Source organism: Cupressus sempervirens, chromosome 2 (assembly GCF_028749045.1).
Source record: "Cupressus sempervirens isolate cs-2001-9-10 chromosome 2, ASM2874904v1, whole genome shotgun sequence".
Classification (NCBI taxonomy): Eukaryota; Viridiplantae; Streptophyta; class Pinopsida; order Cupressales; family Cupressaceae; genus Cupressus; species Cupressus sempervirens.
This window is the reverse complement of record NC_143119.1, coordinates 563,825,369-563,841,198: the sequence shown is the minus strand read 5'-3', so window position 1 is coordinate 563,841,198 and position 15,830 is coordinate 563,825,369.

Below are 15,830 nucleotides of genomic sequence, written 5' to 3'. Positions count from 1 at the left end.
AGCGGGCTTAAAGAGGGGACGACTTGGTGGGGTAACTCGGCAAGCCAACTTATCGAGGCGAGATGGTCAGTCGACTTGGTGAGCTGACTTGGTGAGCGCACTTAAAGAGTCAACTTCGTGAGGTGACTCGGCGAGTTAGCCCGCTGATGCGACTTGGGCGGGCCGACCTGGCGAACGAACTTAAAGAGGCGACTTGGGCGGGCTGACCTGGCGAGCGAACTTAAAGAGTTGACTTGGCAACGCACTTGAACAATCGACTTGGTGAGCTGACATGGTGAGTGGGCTTAGAGAAGCAACTCGGGGGGGGGGCCGACTTGATGAACGGACTTAAAGGGTCGACTTGGCGGGGTGACTTGATGAACGGACCTAAAGAGTTGACTTGGTGAGAGTACTTGGCGGGGTGAACTGATGAACGGACTTAAAGAGTCGACTTGGTGGGAGTACTTGGTGGGCCGACTTGATGAACGGACTTATAGAGTCGACTTGGTGAGAGTAGTTGTTCTGGTGACTTGATGAACGGACTTAAAGAGTCGGCTTGGCGGGGTGACTTGATGAAAGGACTTAAACAGTCGACTTGGTCGGGTGACTCGATGAACGAACTTAGAGGGTCGACTTTGCGGGGTGACCTGATGAACGGACCTAAAGAGTTGACTTGGTGAGAGTACTCGGTGGGGTGACCTGATGAACAGACTTAGAGAGTCGACTTGGTGAGAGTCCTTGGTGGGCCGACCTGGTTGGGTGACTTCGTGAACTGACTTAAAGAGTCGACTTGGTGGGAGTACTTGGTGGGGTGACTTGATGAACGGACTTCAAGGGTCGACTTGGCGAGGTGACTTGATGAACGGTCCTAAAGAGTTGACTTGGTGTGGTGACTTGATGAAAAGACTTAAAGAGTCGAATTGGTGAGAGTACTTGGTGGGGTGACTTGATGAACGCACTTGAAGGGTCGACTTGGTGGGGTGACTTTATGAACGGACCTAAAGAGTTGACGTGGTGAGAATGCTTGGTGGGGTGACTTGACGAACATAGTTAAAGAGTCGACTTGGTGAGAGTAGTTGGTCGGGTGACTTGATGAACGCACTCGAAGAATCGACTTGGTTAGAGTACTTGGTGGGGTGACTTGATGAACGGACTTAAAGATTCGACTTGGTGGGCCGACCTGGCGGGGTGACTTGATGAACGGACTTAGAGAGTCGACTTGGTGAGAGTACTTGGTGGGCCGACCTGGCCGGGTGACTTGATGAACAAACTTAAAGAGACGACTTGGTGAGAGTACCCGGTGGGCTGACCTGGTCACGTGACTTGATGAACGGACTTAAAGAGTCGACTTGGTGGGCCGACTTGGCCGGGTGACTTGATGAACGAACTTAAAGGGTCGACTTGGTGGGTCGAACTAGCGGGGTGACTTGGTGAGAGTACTTGGTGGGCTGACCTGGCAGGGTGACTTGATGAACGAACTTAGAGAGTCGACTTTGTGAGAGTACTTGGTGGGTCGAACTGGCGGGGTGACTTGATGAACGAACTTAAAGAGTCGACCTGGTGAGAGAACTTGGTGGGCCGAGCTGGCGGGGTGAATTGATGAACGAACCTAAAGAGTCGACTTTGTGAGAGTACTTGGTGGGCCGACCTGGCGGGGTGAGTTGATGACCGAACTTAAAGGGTCGACTTGGTGAGAGTACTTGGTGGGCCGACCTGGCGGGGCGAGTTGATGAACGAACTTAAAGAGTCGACTTGGTGAGAGTACTCGGTGGGTTGACCTGATGAACAAACCTAAAGAGTCGACCTGGTGAGAGTACTTGGTGGGCCGACCTGGCGGGGTGACTTGGTGAGCAAACTTAAAGAGTCGACTTGGTGAGAGTAGTTGGTGGGCTGACCTGGCGGGGTGACTTGATGAACGAACTTAAAGAGTCGACCTGGTGGGCCGACTTGGCAGAGTGACTTCATGAACGAACTTAAAGAGTCCACTCGGTGGGCCGGCCTGGCGGGGTGACTTGATGAACGAACTTAAAGAGTCGACTTGGTGAGAGTAATTTGTGGGCTGACCTGGCGGGGTGACTTGATGAATGAACTTAAAGAGTCGACTTGGTGGGGTGACTTGATGAACGCACTTGAAGGGTCGACTTAGTGGGGTGACTCTATGAACGGACCTAAAGAGTTGACTTGGTGGGGTGACTCGATGAAAGGACTTAAAGAGTCGACTTGGTGAGAGTACTTGGTGGCTCGACTTTATGAGCAGACTTAAAGAGTCCACTTGGTGAGAGTGGGCCTAACGGGGCGATGTGGTGAGTGGGCCTAACGGGGCGAGTTGGTGGGGCGACTTGGCGAGTGGTATTAGAGAGCCGACGTGGTGAGGCGACTCGGCGAGTTGGTTCGTTGAGATGACATGGTGAGCTGACTTGGCGAGTCGACCCGGCGAGCGAACTTAAAGAGTCGACTTGGCAACGTACTCGAGCCGACTTGGTGAGGCGACCCGGCGAGCGGGCTCAAAGAGTCAACATGGTGAGGCGACTCATTGAGTCAACATGGTGAGGCGACTCATGGTGAGGAGCTATCCTTGAGGCGACTTGGTGGGCCTACTTGATTAGTCGACTTGGTGAGCCGACCTGACGAGCTGACACGGTGAGCGGGCTTAAAGAGGCGACGACTTGGTGGGGTAACTCGGCAAGCCAACTTATCGAGGCGAGATGGTGAGTCGACTTGGTGAGCTGACTTGGTGAGCGCACTTGAAGAGTCAACTTCGTGAGGTGACTCGGCGAGTTAGCCCGCTGATGCGACTTGGGCGGGCCGACCTGGCGAACGAACTTAAAGAGGCGACTTGGGCGGGCTGACCTGGCGAGCGAACCTAAAGAGTTGACTTGGCAACGCACTTGAACAATCGACTTGGTGAGCTGACATGGTGAGTGGGCTTAGAGAAGCAACTCGGGGGGGGCGACTTGATGAACGGACTTAAAGGGTCGACTTGGCGGGGTGACTTGATGAACGGACCTAAAGAGTTGACTTGGTGAGAGTACTTGGCGGGGTGAACTGATGAACGGACTTAAAGAGTCGACTTGGTGGGAGTACTTGGTGGGCCGACTTGATGAACGGACTTATAGAGTCGACTTGGTGAGAGTAGTTGTTCTGGTGACTTGATGAACGGACTTAAAGAGTCGGCTTGGCGGGGTGACTTGATGAAAGGACTTAAACAGTCGACTTGGTCGGGTGACTCGATGAACGAACTTAGAGGGTCGACTTTGCGGGGTGACCTGATGAACGGACCTAAAGAGTTGACTTGGTGAGAGTACTCGGTGGGGTGACCTGATGAACAGACTTAGAGAGTCGACTTGGTGAGAGTCCTTGGTGGGCCGACCTGGTTGGGTGACTTCGTGAACTGACTTAAAGAGTCGACTTGGTGGGAGTACTTGGTGGGGTGACTTGATGAACGGACTTCAAGGGTCGACTTGGCGAGGTGACTTGATGAACGGTCCTAAAGAGTTGACTTGGTGTGGTGACTTGATGAAAAGACTTAAAGAGTCGAATTGGTGAGAGTACTTGGTGGGGTGACTTGATGAACCCACTTGAAGGGTCGACTTGGTGGGGTGACTTTATGAACGGACCTAAAGAGTTGACGTGGTGAGAGTGCTTGGTGGGGTGACTTGACGAACATAGTTAAAGAGTCGACTTGGTGAGAGTAGTTGGTCGGGTGACTTGATGAACGCACTCGAAGAATCGACTTGGTTAGAGTACTTGGTGGGGTGACTTGATGAACGGACTTAAAGATTCGACTTGGTGGGCTGACCTGGCGGGGTGACTTGATGAACGGACTTAGAGAGTCGACTTGGTGAGAGTACTTGGTGGGCCGACCTGGCCGGGTGACTTGATGAACAAACTTAAAGAGACGACTTGGTGAGAGTACCCGGTGGGCTGACCTGGTCATGTGACTTGATGAACGGACTTAAAGAGTCGACTTGGTGGGCCGACTTGGCCGGGTGACTTGATGAACGAACTTAAAGGGTCGACTTGGTGGGTCGAACTAGCGGGGTGACTTGGTGAGAGTACTTGGTGGGCTGACCTGGCAGGGTGACTTGATGAACGAACTTAGAGAGTCGACTTTGTGAGAGTACTTGGTGGGTCGAACTGGCGGGGTGACTTGATGAACGAACTTAAAGAGTCGACCTGGTGAGAGAACTTGGTGGGCCGAGCTGGCGGGGTGAATTGATGAACGAACCTAAAGAGTCGACTTTGTGAGAGTACTTGGTGGGCCGACCTGGCGGGGTGAGTTGATGACCGAACTTAAAGGGTCGACTTGGTGAGAGTACTTGGTGGGCCGACCTGGCGGGGCGAGTTGATGAACGAACTTAAAGAGTCGACTTGGTGAGAGTACTCGGTGGGGTGACCTGATGAACAAACCTAAAGAGTCGACCTGGTGAGAGTACTTGGTGGGCCGACCTGGCGGGGTGACTTGGTGAGCAAACTTAAAGAGTCGACTTGGTGAGAGTAGTTGGTGGGCTGACCTGGCAGGGTGACTTGATGAACGAACTTAAAGAGTCGACCTGGTGGGCCGACTTGGCAGAGTGACTTCATGAACGAACTTAAAGAGTCCACTCGGTGGGCCGACCTGGCGGGGTGACTTGATGAACGAACTTAAAGAGTCGACTTGGTGAGAGTAATTTGTGGGCTGACCTGGCGGGGTGACTTGATGAATGAACTTAAAGAGTCGACTTGGTGGGGTGACTTGATGAACGCACTTGAAGGGTCGACTTGGTGGGGTGACTCTATGAACGGACCTAAAGAGTTGACTTGGTGGGGTGACTCGATGAAAGGACTTAAAGAGTCGACTTGGTGAGAGTACTTGGTGGCTCGACTTTATGAGCAGACTTAAAGAGTCCACTTGGTGAGAGTGGGCCTAACGGGGCGATGTGGTGAGTGGGCCTAACGGGGCGAGTTGGTGGGGCGACTTGGCGAGTGGTATTAGAGAGCCGACGTGGTGAGGCGACTCGGCGAGTTGGTTCGTTGAGATGACATGGTGAGCTGACTTGGCGAGTCGACCCGGCGAGCGAACTTAAAGAGTCGACTTGGCAACGTACTCGAGCCGACTTGGTGAGGCGACCCGGCGAGCGGGCTCAAAGAGTCAACATGGTGAGGCGACTCATTGAGTCAACATGGTGAGGCGACTCATGGTGAGGAGCTATCCTTGAGGCGACTTGGTGGGCCTACTTGATTAGTCGACTTGGTGAGCCGACCTGACAAGCTGACACGGTGAGCGGGCTTAAAGAGGGGACGACTTGGTGGGGTAACTCGGCAAGCCAACTTATCGAGGCGAGATGGTCAGTCGACTTGGTGAGCTGACTTGGTGAGCGCACTTAAAGAGTCAACTTCGTGAGGTGACTCGGCGAGTTAGCCCGCTGATGCGACTTGGGCGGGCCGACCTGGCGAACGAACTTAAAGAGGCGACTTGGGCGGGCTGACCTGGCGAGCGAACTTAAAGAGTTGACTTGGCAACGCACTTGAACAATCGACTTGGTGAGCTGACATGGTGAGTGGGCTTAGAGAAGCAACTCGGGGGGGGGGGGCGACTTGATGAACGGACTTAAAGGGTCGACTTGGCGGGGTGACTTGATGAACGGACCTAAAGAGTTGACTTGGTGAGAGTACTTGGCGGGGTGAACTGATGAACGGACTTAAAGAGTCGACTTGGTGGGAGTACTTGGTGGGCCGACTTGATGAACGGACTTATAGAGTCGACTTGGTGAGAGTAGTTGTTCTGGTGACTTGATGAACGGACTTAAAGAGTCGGCTTGGCGGGGTGACTTGATGAAAGGACTTAAACAGTCGACTTGGTCGGGTGACTCGATGAACGAACTTAGAGGGTCGACTTTGCGGGGTGACCTGATGAACGGACCTAAAGAGTTGACTTGGTGAGAGTACTCGGTGGGGTGACCTGATGAACAGACTTAGAGAGTCGACTTGGTGAGAGTCCTTGGTGGGCCGACCTGGTTGGGTGACTTCGTGAACTGACTTAAAGAGTCGACTTGGTGGGAGTACTTGGTGGGGTGACTTGATGAACGGACTTCAAGGGTCGACTTGGCGAGGTGACTTGATGAACGGTCCTAAAGAGTTGACTTGGTGTGGTGACTTGATGAAAAGACTTAAAGAGTCGAATTGGTGAGAGTACTTGGTGGGGTGACTTGATGAACGCACTTGAAGGGTCGACTTGGTGGGGTGACTTTATGAACGGACCTAAAGAGTTGACGTGGTGAGAGTGCTTGGTGGGGTGACTTGATGAACATAGTTAAAGAGTCGACTTGGTGAGAGTAGTTGGTCGGGTGACTTGATGAACGCACTCGAAGAATCGACTTGGTTAGAGTACTTGGTGGGGTGACTTGATGAACGGACTTAAAGATTCGACTTGGTGGGCCGACCTGGCGGGGTGACTTGATGAACGGACTTAGAGAGTCGACTTGGTGAGAGTACTTGGTGGGCCGACCTGGCCGGGTGACTTGATGAACAAACTTAAAGAGACGACTTGGTGAGAGTACCCGGTGGGCTGACCTGGTCACGTGACTTGATGAACGGACTTAAAGAGTCGACTTGGTGGGCCGACTTGGCCGGGTGACTTGATGAACGAACTTAAAGGGTCGACTTGGTGGGTCGAACTAGCGGGGTGACTTGGTGAGAGTACTTGGTGGGCTGACCTGGCAGGGTGACTTGATGAACGAACTTAGAGAGTCGACTTTGTGAGAGTACTTGGTGGGTCGAACTGGCGGGGTGACTTGATGAACGAACTTAAAGAGTCGACCTGGTGAGAGAACTTGGTGGGCCGAGCTGGCGGGGTGAATTGATGAACGAACCTAAAGAGTCGACTTTGTGAGAGTACTTGGTGGGCCGACCTGGCGGGGTGAGTTGATGACCGAACTTAAAGGGTCGACTTGGTGAGAGTACTTGGTGGGCCGACCTGGCGGGGCGAGTTGATGAACGAACTTAAAGAGTCGACTTGGTGAGAGTACTCGGTGGGGTGACCTGATGAACAAACCTAAAGAGTCGACCTGGTGAGAGTACTTGGTGGGCCGACCTGGCGGGGTGACTTGGTGAGCAAACTTAAAGAGTCGACTTGGTGAGAGTAGTTGGTGGGCTGACCCGGCGGGGTGACTTGATGAACGAACTTAAAGAGTCGACCTGGTGGGCCGACTTGGCAGAGTGACTTCATGAACGAACTTAAAGAGTCCACTCGGTGGGCCGACCTGGCGGGGTGACTTGATGAACGAACTTAAAGAGTCGACTTGGTGAGAGTAATTTGTGGGCTGACCTGGCGGGGTGACTTGATGAATGAACTTAAAGAGTCGACTTGGTGGGGTGACTTGATGAACGCACTTGAAGGGTCAACTTGGTGGGGTGACTCTATGAACGGACCTAAAGAGTTGACTTGGTGGGGTGACTCGATGAAAGGACTTAAAGAGTCGACTTGGTGAGAGTACTTGGTGGCTCGACTTTATGAGCAGACTTAAAGAGTCCACTTGGTGAGAGTGGGCCTAACGGGGCGATGTGGTGAGTGGGCCTAACGGGGCGAGTTGGTGGGGCGACTTGGCGAGTGGTATTAGAGAGCCGACGTGGTGAGGCGACTCGGCGAGTTGGTTCGTTGAGATGACATGGTGAGCTGACTTGGCGAGTCGACCCGGCGAGCGAACTTAAAGAGTCGACTTGGCAACGTACTCGAGCCGACTTGGTGAGGCGACCCGGCGAGCGGGCTCAAAGAGTCAACATGGTGAGGCGACTCATTGAGTCAACATGGTGAGGCGACTCATGGTGAGGAGCTATCCTTGAGGCGACTTGGTGGGCCTACTTGATTAGTCGACTTGGTGAGCCGACCTGACGAGCTGACACGGTGAGCGGGCTTAAAGAGGGGACGACTTGGTGGGGTAACTCGGCAAGCCAACTTATCGAGGCGAGATGGTGAGTCGACTTGGTGAGCTGACTTGGTGAGCGCACTTAAAGAGTCAACTTCGTGAGGTGACTCGGCGAGTTAGCCCGCTGATGCGACTTGGGCGGGCCGACCTGGCGAACGAACTTAAAGAGGCGACTTGGGCGGGCTGACCTGGCGAGCGAACTTAAAGAGTTGACTTGGCAACGCACTTGAACAATCGACTTGGTGAGCTGACATGGTGAGTGGGCTTAGAGAAGCAACTCGGGGGGGGGGGGCGACTTGATGAACGGACTTAAAGGGTCGACTTGGCGGGGTGACTTGATGAACGGACCTAAAGAGTTGACTTGGTGAGAGTACTTGGCGGGGTGAACTGATGAACGGACTTAAAGAGTCGACTTGGTGGGAGTACTTGGTGGGCCGACTTGATGAACGGACTTATAGAGTCAACTTGGTGAGAGTAGTTGTTCTGGTGACTTGATGAACGGATTTAAAGAGTCGGCTTGGCGGGGTGACTTGATGAAAGGACTTAAACAGTCGACTTGGTCGGGTGACTCGATGAACGAACTTAGAGGGTCGACTTTGCGGGGTGACCTGATGAACGGACCTAAAGAGTTGACTTGGTGAGAGTACTCGGTGGGGTGACCTGATGAACAGACTTAGAGAGTCGACTTGGTGAGAGTCCTTGGTGGGCCGACCTGGTTGGGTGACTTCGTGAACTGACTTAAAGAGTCGACTTGGTGGGAGTACTTGGTGGGGTGACTTGATGAACGGACTTCAAGGGTCGACTTGGCGAGGTGACTTGATGAACGGTCCTAAAGAGTTGACTTGGTGTGGTGACTTGATGAAAAGACTTAAAGAGTCGAATTGGTGAGAGTACTTGGTGGGGTGACTTGATGAACCCACTTGAAGGGTCGACTTGGTGGGGTGACTTTATGAACGAACCTAAAGAGTTGACGTGGTGAGAGTGCTTGGTGGGGTGACTTGATGAACATAGTTAAAGAGTCGACTTGGTGAGAGTAGTTGGTCGGGTGACTTGATGAACGCACTCGAAGAATCGACTTGGTTAGAGTACTTGGTGGGGTGACTTGATGAACGGACTTAAAGATTCGACTTGGTGGGCCGACCTGGCGGGGTGACTTGATGAACGGACTTAGAGAGTCGACTTGGTGAGAGTACTTGGTGGGCCGACCTGGCCGGGTGACTTGATGAACAAACTTAAAGAGACGACTTGGTGAGAGTACCCGGTGGGCTGACCTGGTCACGTGACTTGATGAACGGACTTAAAGAGTCGACTTGGTGGGCCGACTTGGCCGGGTGACTTGATGAACGAACTTAAAGGGTCAACTTGGTGGGTCGAACTAGCGGGGTGACTTGGTGAGAGTACTTGGTGGGCTGACCTGGCAGGGTGACTTGATGAACGAACTTAGAGAGTCGACTTTGTGAGAGTACTTGGTGGGTCAAACTGGCGGGGTGACTTGATGAACGAACTTAAAGAGTCGACCTGGTGAGAGAACTTGGTGGGCCGAGCTGGCGGGGTGAATTGATGAACGAACCTAAAGAGTCGACTTTGTGAGAGTACTTGGTGGGCCGACCTGGCGGGGTGAGTTGATGACCGAACTTAAAGGGTCGACTTGGTGAGAGTACTTGGTGGGCCGACCTGGCGGGGCGAGTTGATGAACGAACTTAAAGAGTCGACTTGGTGAGAGTACTCGGTGGGGTGACCTGATGAACAAACCTAAAGAGTCGACCTGGTGAGAGTACCTGGTGGGCCGACCTGGCGGGGTGACTTGGTGAGCAAACTTAAAGAGTCGACTTGGTGAGAGTAGTTGGTGGGCTGACCTGGCGGGGTGACTTGATGAACGAACTTAAAGAGTCGACCTGGTGGGCCGACTTGGCAGAGTGACTTCATGAACGAACTTAAAGAGTCCACTCGGTGGGCCGACCTGGCGGGGTGACTTGATGAACGAACTTAAAGAGTCGACTTGGTGAGAGTAATTTGTGGGCTGACCTGGCGGGGTGACTTGATGAATGAACTTAAAGAGTCGACTTGGTGGGGTGACTTGATGAACGCACTTGAAGGGTCGACTTGGTGGGGTGACTCTATGAACGGACCTAAAGAGTTGACTTGGTGGGGTGACTCGATGAAAGGACTTAAAGAGTCGACTTGGTGAGAGTACTTGGTGGCTCGACTTTATGAGCAGACTTAAAGAGTCCACTTGGTGAGAGTGGGCCTAACGGGGCGATGTGGTGAGTGGGCCTAACGGGGCGAGTTGGTGGGGCGACTTGGCGAGTGGTATTAGAGAGCCGACGTGGTGAGGCGACTCGGCGAGTTGGTTCGTTGAGATGACATGGTGAGCTGACTTGGCGAGTCGACCCGGCGAGCGAACTTAAAGAGTCGACTTGGCAACGTACTCGAGCCGACTTGGTGAGGCGACCCGGTGAGCGGGCTCAAAGAGTCAACATGGTGAGGCGACTCATTGAGTCAACATGGTGAGGCGACTCATGGTGAGGAGCTATCCTTGAGGCGACTTGGTGGGCCTACTTGATTAGTCGACTTGGTGAGCCGACCTTACGAGCTGACACGGTGAGCGGGCTTAAAGAGGGGACGACTTGGTGGGGTAACTCGGCAAGCCAACTTATCGAGGCGAGATGGTGAGTCGACTTGGTGAGCTGACTTGGTGAGCGCACTTAAAGAGTCAACTTCGTGAGGTGACTCGGCGAGTTAGCCCGCTGATGCGACTTGGGCGAGCCGACCTGGCGAACGAACTTAAAGAGGCGACTTGGGCGGGCTGACCTGGTGAGCGAACTTAAAGAGTTGACTTGGCAACGCACTTGAACAATCGACTTGGTGAGCTGACATGGTGAGTGGGCTTAGAGAAGCAACTCGGGGGGGGGGGGCGACTTGATGAACGGACTTAAAGGGTCGACTTGGCGGGGTGACTTGATGAACGGACCTAAAGAGTTGACTTGGTGAGAGTACTTGGCGGGGTGAACTGATGAACGGACTTAAAGAGTCGACTTGGTGGGAGTACTTGGTGGGCCGACTTGATGAACGGACTTATAGAGTCGACTTGGTGAGAGTAGTTGTTCTGGTGACTTGATGAACGGACTTAAAGAGTCGGCTTGGCGGGGTGACTTGATGAAAGGACTTAAACAGTCGACTTGGTCGGGTGACTCGATGAACGAACTTAGAGGGTCGACTCTGCGGGGTGACCTGATGAACGGACCTAAAGAGTTGACTTGGTGAGAGTACTCGGTGGGGTGACCTGATGAACAGACTTAGAGAGTCGACTTGGTGAGAGTCCTTGGTGGGCCGACCTGGTTGGGTGACTTCGTGAACTGACTTAAAGAGTCGACTTGGTGGGAGTACTTGGTGGGGTGACTTGATGAATGGACTTCAAGGGTCGACTTGGCGAGGTGACTTGATGAACGGTCCTAAAGAGTTGACTTGGTGTGGTGACTTGATGAAAAGACTTAAAGAGTCGAATTGGTGAGAGTACTTGGTGGGGTGACTTGATGAACGCACTTGAAGGGTCGACTTGGTGGGGTGACTTTATGAACGGACCTAAAGAGTTGACGTGGTGAGAGTGCTTGGTGGGGTGACTTGATGAACATAGTTAAAGAGTCGACTTGGTGAGAGTAGTTGGTCGGGTGACTTGATGAACGCACTCGAAGAATCGACTTGGTTAGAGTACTTGGTGGGGTGACTTGATGAACGGACTTAAAGATTCGACTTGGTGGGCCGACCTGGCGGGGTGACTTGATGAACGGACTTAGAGAGTCGACTTGGTGAGAGTACTTGGTGGGCCGACCTGGCCGGGTGACTTGATGAACAAACTTAAAGAGACGACTTGGTGAGAGTACCCGGTGGGCTGACCTGGTCACGTGACTTGATGAACGGACTTAAAGAGTCGACTTGGTGGGCCGACTTGGCCGGGTGACTTGATGAACGAACTTAAAGGGTCGACTTGGTGGGTCGAACTAGCGGGGTGACTTGGTGAGAGTACTTGGTGGGCTGACCTGGCAGGGTGACTTGATGAACGAACTTAGAGAGTCGACTTTGTGAGAGTACTTGGTGGGTCGAACTGGCGGGGTGACTTGATGAACGAACTTAAAGAGTCGACCTGGTGAGAGAACTTGGTGGGCCGAGCTGGCGGGGTGAATTGATGAACGAACCTAAAGAGTCGACTTTGTGAGAGTACTTGGTGGGCCGACCTGGCGGGGTGAGTTGATGACCGAACTTAAAGGGTCGACTTGGTGAGAGTACTTGGTGGGCCGACCTGGCGGGGCGAGTTGATGAACGAACTTAAAGAGTCGACTTGGTGAGAGTACTCGGTGGGGTGACCTGATGAACAAACCTAAAGAGTCGACCTGGTGAGAGTACTTGGTGGGCCGACCTGGCGGGGTGACTTGGTGAGCAAACTTAAAGAGTCGACTTGGTGAGAGTAGTTGGTGGGCTGACCTGGCGGGGTGACTTGATGAACGAACTTAAAGAGTCGACCTGGTGGGCCGACTTGGCAGAGTGACTTCATGAACGAACTTAAAGAGTCCACTCGGTGGGCCGGCCTGGCGGGGTGACTTGATGAACGAACTTAAAGAGTCGACTTGGTGAGAGTAATTTGTGGGCTGACCTGGCGGGGTGACTTGATGAATGAACTTAAAGAGTCGACTTGGTGGGGTGACTTGATGAACGCACTTGAAGGGTCGACTTGGTGGGGTGACTCTATGAACGGACCTAAAGAGTTGACTTGGTGGGGTGACTCGATGAAAGGACTTAAAGAGTCGACTTGGTGAGAGTACTTGGTGGCTCGACTTTATGAGCAGACTTAAAGAGTCCACTTGGTGAGAGTGGGCCTAACGGGGCGATGTGGTGAGTGGGCCTAACGGGGCGAGGTTGTGGGGCGACTTGGCGAGTGGTATTAGAGAGCCGACGTGGTGAGGCGACTCGGCGAGTTGGTTCGTTGAGATGACATGGTGAGCTGACTTGGCGAGTCGACCCGGCGAGCGAACTTAAAGAGTCGACTTGGCAACGTACTCGAGCCGACTTGGTGAGGCGACCCGGCGAGCGGGCTCAAAGAGTCAACATGGTGAGGCGACTCATTGAGTCAACATGGTGAGGCGACTCATGGTGAGGAGCTATCCTTGAGGCGACTTGGTGGGCCTACTTGATTAGTCGACTTGGTGAGCCGACCTGACGAGCTGACACGGTGAGCGGGCTTAAAGAGGGGACGACTTGGTGGGGTAACTCGGCAAGCCAACTTATCGAGGCGAGATGGTGAGTCGACTTGGTGAGCTGACTTGGTGAGCGCACTTAAAGAGTCAACTTCGTGAGGTGACTCGGCGAGTTAGCCCGCTGATGCGACTTGGGCGGGCCGACCTGGCGAACGAACTTAAAGAGGCGACTTGGGCGGGCTGACCTGGCGAGCGAACTTAAAGAGTTGACTTGGCAACGCACTTGAACAATCGACTTGGTGAGCTAACATGGTGAGTGGGCTTAGAGAAGCAACTCGGCGGGGCGACTTGGTGAGCACACCTGCTGGGGCAAGGTGGTAAAACGACTAGGTGATTCGACTTGGTGAGCTGACTTGGTGAGCGAACTTAAGGGGTCGACTTGGTGAGGCAACCTGAATAGTCGACTCGGTGAGGTGACTTGGGGAGCCGACATGGTGAGCGGTCTTAAAGAAGAGGCGACCTGGTGGGGCAACCTGGTGAGGCGAGACGGTAAGTCATCTTGGTGAGCCGGCTTGACGAGCTGTGAGTGGACTTAAAGAGTCAATTCTTGATTTGGCAAAGACCACATGGTTAGATGACTTGGTGAGCCGACCTGGCTAGCAAAATTGGCAAGCAAACTTATAGAATCGACTTGCTGTCCCCAGCCAGGATCGCACGCCTGGGTCGACCCAACTTGGGTCACCCGACTAGGTCAACCCATCTCCGTCGCCCCAGCCTCGGGCGACCCGACTGGGTCGCCAGAGTGGGTCGACGAGGGGAAAAAAAAAAAACAAACAAAAAAAATCATGAGAGGCCCTGTACAGCGAAAAGCGCTAAATTTTGCGCATTACAAAAAAAAAAAAAAAAAAAAAACAAGTTACCCGCTTTTGGATCACGCACAAGTTTCAGTTCACGTATTGCCGAGCCGACTCGAGGCGTTACGCCTAGCTAGCCGGATTCGAGGTAGGGTAGCCGAAACGATTCGATTTGAGAATTTTCTTTATAAAAAGAGATCATGATAGGCCTCGTAAGGCAAAAAAGAATGAAATTTTGGGAGTTAAAAAAAAAAACGTTACCCGGTTTTGGATCGCGCACAGGGCTCGGGTCACGTAGCATCGAGGTGCCCTGGGTGACATGATTCGAGCGAAAAGTCGACGGTGGCATGAGCCGTGCAAAAACATTGGAGGCCATTAAGGCTCGAGGCGCTTCGAGTCGAGGTTGCCGAGGCGGGTCGGGTTGAAAACTTTGGGCGTTAACCAAAAAGAAAAAGTTAACCGCTTTTGGATCATGTACACGGCTCGGGGCACTTAGAATCAAGTCGAGCACGGTGACATGAGTCGTGCGAAAAATTTGGAGACGACTCGAGTCGGGGCATCCGACTCTATTCGAGTTCAAAACTTTGGGACTTGACAAAAAAAAGAAAAAAGAAAAAGTTACCCGGTTTTGGATCACGTAAGTGACTCGGGCCACTCAGAATCAAGGCGAGTGCGATTACATGAGTCGAGGGAAAAAAAAAATGGAGGCGGTTAAGGCTCGAGGCAATTCGAGTCGGGGTAGCTGAGTCGATTCGAAAACTTTGGCCGTTAGCCAGAAAAAGAGTTAATCGCTTTTGGATCACGTACATGACTTGGGGCACATAGAATCAAGTCAAGCACGGTGACATGAGTGGTTCGAAAAAATTGCAGGCGATTAAGGCTCGAGGCGATTTGAGTTGGGGTTGCTGACACGATTCGGGTTGAAATCTTTGGGTGTTAACCAAAGAAGGAAGAAGTTAACCGCTTTTGGATCACGTACATGACTCGGGGCACCAAGTCGAGCACGGTGACATGAGTCCTGCGAAAAAACTGGAGGCGGTTAAGGCTCGAGGCGATACGAGTCGGGGTCGCCGACACAATTTGGGTTGAAAACTTTGGGCGTTAACCGAAAAAAAGAGTTGACCGCCTTTGGATCACGCACATGACTCGGCGCACTTAGAATCATGTCGAGCACGGTGACATGAGTCGTGCGAAAAAATTGGAGGCGGTTAAGGCTCGACGCGATTCGAGTCGGGGTTCGGGTAATTCGGGCGATTCGTGTCGGGGTTGCCGACACGGTTCGAGTTGAAAACTTTGGGCATTAACCCCCAAAAAAAAAAAAGATTGACCTCTTTTGGACCACGTACATGACTCGGGGCACTTAGAATCAAGTCGAGCACGGTGACATGGGTTGTGCGAAAAATTCGGAGGCGATTCGAGTCGGGGTAGCCAACTCGATTTGAGTTCAAAACTTTGGGCGTTAACCAAAAAAATAAGTTGACCGGTTTTGGATCACGTACATGAGTCGTCTGCCCTCGCGAAAATTACAAAACCCGGGGACCCGCCTGGAATTTGCAGTCGGAAGATTTTTCTGCCCTCACGAAAATTTACAAACCCCACCCGCTCGAAATTTGGACTTGGAAGTTTTTTCCGCCCTCGCGGAATCTACAAACCCCACCCGCTCGAAATTTGGACTTGGAAGTTTTTTCCGCCCTCGCGGAATTTACAAACCCCACCCGCTCGGAATTTGGCACTTGGAAAATTACGAAACCCCGCCTGCCCGGAATTTGGACTTGGAAGATTTTTCCGCCCTCACAAAAATTGCAAACCCGACCCACATGGAAAACTTTTTCGCACTTGCGGAAATCACAAAACCCCACCCGCGGGGAATTCGGCACTGCGGAGATTTTTCCGCCCTTCCGAAA